The 5,246-nt window shown below is 39.3% G+C and overlaps 1 long non-coding RNA gene across 2 annotated transcripts; it reads right to left on the bottom strand.

Moving 5' to 3' along the window:
- Positions 1-308: 308 nt before the first annotated feature.
- LOC128780967 (uncharacterized) lies at positions 309-4,785 on the bottom strand. Of its 2 annotated transcripts, none has more exons than XR_008426905.2 (3): positions 4,591-4,785; positions 3,814-3,916; positions 309-615 (listed from the first exon to the last, which is right to left on the bottom strand). It is a non-coding gene; the product is annotated as an uncharacterized lncRNA (long non-coding RNA). The 2 variants fall into 2 exon arrangements; XR_008426904.1 differs by lacking the exon at positions 309-615 and adding an exon at positions 3,161-3,285.
- Between the last annotated feature and the right edge of the window lie 461 nt (positions 4,786-5,246).

Below are 5,246 nucleotides of genomic sequence, written 5' to 3'. Positions count from 1 at the left end.
TTCCAGGAAGACTCAGCATCACTGACATGTTTTTCCTTTTAAGTATCTCATGACAAACCCCCCCCCCCACATTATTTCACATTTGAAATATACGCTTGTTTGTAAACTCAGTAACACTCTAAATTCCATGAAAGGGGCACTTTTTCTTGTTTCCCACTGTTGTGCATACACCCAGGCATGGTAGGTGTTCAATGACTATTTGTCGAATACATGGTGTACTTAGCAGCAAAAGTTAACACCAGAAGGAGGACATAAACACAGTGAAACAACTGCAGCAAGTTGGAACACACATCTTGGGTTGTGTGTGCATTTGAAAAATGTGGCTCCCAGTGACAGAAGAAAAATATTCGAGATCATTCCCTCATCGGCAACACTTGGCCTTCTTTCCTCCTATTCCTCTTTCACAAACAATGCCAGGGTGTCTCCCCCACACTCCTGCACAATGCACGCAACACATCCATGGTTATCTCTATAGCGCCTCCCCCCCCATCATGGCTACTCTTCTCACTTGGATGAACCAGATGCTCATTCTGTTCACATGACTCCTTTCTTCTGTGAGCACGCCCAATGCTGGTGTTTACACTGTTGTTTCTGGTGGAGGCAGCACACTAAATTCTCATAAAATGAGTAACGAATAAATGCATGTATTGCTTTTAGAGCCAGAAATGCAAATGTTATTTTCGTTTGTACTCAGCTTGTGAATCTTGAAAAGGCAACTGGTAAGGAGTTTGTAACCAAACTGGGATACATATACCTACTAGTTTTTCTGTACATAAAAACAAATATGGCAACATTAACGTAAAACAAGCTGTTGCAGCAGGACACAATGACACCTCATTTCCAGGGTTTGGAGACACACGCGGCTTCTCTTTGCTAAAAGGAGCTGCTGAGAGGAGGGTGGTTCTCTCAGCATCAACCTTCTGTGCAAACAACTCAGCGCTGAGTAAAGATCACTATATTCAAACTAACACACCAAACAATAAGCACACAACAAGCTCTCTCCTTGTCCTTTTCCTGACATTCAAAATCCTAGTTACTCTCTAGGCTTCCTTTATGCCGAAATATGCCTTTCCTGATGCGTCCCCTAGTATTTAAATATATCACTTGTCATGGTCTAACCTGAATTACAGTAATGTTTTCTCTCCCACTACATTTTAAGTTCCCCGAGGGCACGCAAGGCCAACGTATTCATCTTTGTATCTCTCTGTTTAACACAATGCCCAGTCACAGTGCCTAATAAAGATGGGCTTACTGAGAATCAAACGAGAACCCGTTCATTTTTTTCCCAGTCTGTGGAGGAACTCAAGGACTAGGAAATGTACAGCATGCTCCTCCTGTTTTGGCGTAAACTCTATTGAAGCTGATGGATCACTTTTCTGTACTTGCAATTTCCCCCCATCACAATATTGCTGTGACTGGTAATTGATGTACATGCATTTATCAAATCATGAAAATGTATACTTTAAATGCCCTATAACTTTGTCAATTATATCTCAATAAAGCTGGAAAAAATTAAATTAAAAAATGCTAGTTTTCAAAAGCAAAAAATATTTGGCTTTATTCATGAAAGATGATATTTGTCCTCTGACTCTTGCCTAATGTTCTTCTGGATAAGGAACATTATCTTAAAAGCCTTAATTAAAGCAAAATAAATAATTATAATAAAAGATCAGGTGTATATATATATATATATGTATATATATATATGTTTTACAGTTTCAAATATAATTCATCTCTATTCTTCAGCCTAACCCTTTAAGCTTCTTTTATTTAATTAAACAAATACTTGAGGGCTCCCTCTGTTCGATAATGTAGCAAATGCTGGAAATAACAAGTATGAAGCACAAAGAAAAGTATTGGACCCCACAGTTTATGACTCAGTTGTGGGAACAGAAGGGATGTGGGTTAATTAACAAATATTTGTAAAACAGCAAATGAAGTGCTAGCATTTTGGAATGACAAATGTTAAAGGAATGCATTTAAGAGTCTTTCATTCCCAAAACAAGAATATTTTTATTGATTTTCTAATCAAAGAATCCTTGTGGAGAATGATTATGTTCTATCACCATTTGGATGAACTAAGTTCAGTTTTCAGTTGTTCTGGCATAATAGGAACCTGCCCTTATGTTCTTCAGGACCTTATGTTATAAAGTGGAGAATCCAAGCTTGTATTAGTGATACAATAATGTGTATGAAGCACTTAGCATAGTTTTGGGAACACAGTAAATTTTGTTCTTGGTGGCCTTCTATGTGCTTAGTATTCTCTTAATAATGGCATTTTCTTCAATCCTCACAACTACCTAATAAGGCGGATATGGTCATTATCCCTCCCATTTTAAATATTAGAGCAATAAGACTCAAAATGTTCCAGTCACTTGTTGAAGATCACCAAGAGCCTAGGGGCAGTGCTTCCCAAATCTGAACATTGGTCAGCCTGAATCCCAAGTATGTGCCTGCTTTTCCTGTTGCTCCCTGCTCCCCTTCCTACACCTTGAGCACTTAACACAGCCCAGATCTTCTGAGATACTCATCTTTTTTTTCTGTCTGGTTGTTTTAAGGGGCTGTGGACCTGATTGTCATACTTACCACGTTTTTCTTTCCTGCATATCTCCCTTCTTGATACACCCCCCACCTTGCTGTACTCCCTCTAGCTCCAGTACCTTTCTTTCAATCCCCTCAGTACATGTCAGTCTCTCTTTTTATTGTTTAGGACTAGTAACCGTCTCTCTTCTGATGTTAACTACGTAACCCCTTTCCTATGGCTAATGTTAGGACACAAAATTTGCTTATTAGAGTACGATAAGAATCTAGAAGAAGTGCATAGAGGTTAAAAAGATAATTTTTGGATTCAACTCAATACAAGTTGAAATCTCAGCTGTAGTGCCGTTTGCATTTTCCTTAAATTCTCTTGCTTCAGTCTCCTTACCTGAAAAAATGAGGCTAACAGAGTTATAAAACTTAAATGAGATAATGGCTCTAAGTGCTTGGCACATGACTGGCACATCATTAAGTGCTCAGTAAATTGTACTTCTGGTAAATACCATTATTCAGATATTTCTAACGAGATAGCATGATAAGCTTCTTAGTGAAACAGGATTAAATAAAATAGCTTTATTTTTACAATGTGGATAAAAATAAGGACAAGATATGCTGGATATGTAAATAAGACATATGCAACCAACTACAGATCTCTTCTGCTACATTGCTATAACTTTGAACTTGGCTTAGAGCACCAAACTCTTCTCACATCGGTAGTCAGAACAGTTCACACGCCATTTTTCAGGGCTGTAGGGAAGAGATTGGAAAACAGGGTAGTGAACTTCCTCTGACCTCCAATGACCTCACTTCCTCATATTTATATCAGGCTGGTGCGTGTGGTCAAGAGAAGACAACAGATAGCCGGTCAAGTTACACTCAAGGCAAGGCCATAAAATATGCCTCTGTCTCTTGGATCCCTTTTCTGCTGCCATGCTGTGAGGATGCTTGACCAGTCCTGTGGACATGCCCACAAAGATAGAAAGTGAGGCCTCTGGCCAACAGCCAGCACTTACTCCCCAGGTATCGAATAGTCCACTTGGAACGAGATTCTCCTACTACCAAACCCTCAAATTCTGCAGCCCCAGAAGATATCTGGCTATAATCTCATGAAAGATCCTTAGAACTGACCAACAGAGCTGCGCCTGAATATACAACCCACACACTGCAAGATAAATAAATAGTTACTATGCTTTAGACATTTAGTGCGGTGAGATGTTCCGCCATTACAGATCACAATACAGCCAAGGGGCACTTACTCTAGCCGTAGTTCCTTACCTTGATCTTTGTGTTCCTCAATGCTTTCTGCTGGAAGAACCTGCATTTTGTGAAGGATCTTTGGCCTCTTGTCAGCGATATTCAGGTATCTTAGGCTCTCTCTCTGAAAGCAGAGTATTTCTAATTAATATAATCACCAGGTTTCTGTTGGATCTTGCTTACTCTGGAGTCACTTTGATTCTTAGCCCTGTTCTTTGTTTTTATACTGATTTAGGTAGATTAAACTTTCAAAATCATACCCTACCCATATCCTTTCCACTACTCAGCCATTTTTTTTGCATGGAACATACAAGTGTGGGCAAAAGTAGGTTTATAGTTGTTCATGTGAAAAAAGACACACAGGTTATGATTATTACAATAGCTTTATTTTCTCAAAAGAATGCCACCATGCAACTGTGAACCTACTTTTGCCACCCCCCCCCCCCCCCCCCCCGTTTATTCCCCTGGCCGTCACTTTGGTCAGAGTGGCTCCTGTGAGCACATCGAAGAGAGGAAGGAGGGTGACATGGTACTTCGGGACTTTCAGGTGTCTGGTTTGTGGTTATTCTTTCATTCCTTAGGGTCCTGAGTTCTCCAGCAAGGGCTGGAAAGGTTTTGTGCTTATTTATTAGTATCATTATTTCCTGTTTGTTTGTTTGGGATCATATCAATAATTCTCTTAGAATGGAACGCCCAGCAATTTTTCTCATACTCTGCGTGATTAGGATTTTCAAGGCCGATGGTTCCTGGGAAGAACAATGAAGGTACCCTGGGAGTTCCTGGGTTTCTAAATCTTACCTGATTGGTTATAAGTATTCAGTGTGGTACAAAGAAAAACACAGAAGACAAATGATGAGAGTCCTGTGGGATTCTTTGCAAGCTGTTTAACCTCTCCCGGCTTCAATTCTTCTTCGGTGGATAATCCCTACCACGCAAGTTTGTCATGAGGAAAGATTTACAGTTAGTCTCAGATACTTCACAGATGGCAGCAATTACTGAAGCTGCTCTTCTGGTAACTCAGAATAGTGTACATTTCCCCCTTAACTGCCCCTCCACATGCAGCTATTTTACCTTCTATACTTTTTAGAGTGATCAAAGGCTTTTAGAAAATATGAAGGTGATTGTTTCCATTAAAAGTTTAGGAATCCCCAGTAACATACGTGCAGTTGCTCTAATTTGACTCTGTATATATATAACTGAAGGTTATTTATAGGTTATTAGTCACCTCAAAGGGTACATAAAAGTATGTAATATACCATATAGCTAAATGCTCTAAATTTGTTAAAATCAGTACAATTTCTGATTAAGAGAATGTGTTATGGAGTTGACTTCCCAGTTTTAAATCTCTGCTTGGCCACTTACATGCTTTATGATAAATTGCTTAATCTCTTTGAACCTCAACCACGTGTGTGTAATGAAGATAATAATAGTACCTGATTCACAGGGCTTTAAAG

This window comes from Desmodus rotundus, chromosome 5 (genome assembly GCF_022682495.2).
Source record: "Desmodus rotundus isolate HL8 chromosome 5, HLdesRot8A.1, whole genome shotgun sequence".
Lineage (NCBI taxonomy): Eukaryota > Metazoa > Chordata > Mammalia > Chiroptera > Phyllostomidae > Desmodus > Desmodus rotundus.
This window is presented reverse-complemented; position numbering and strand designations above follow the sequence as displayed.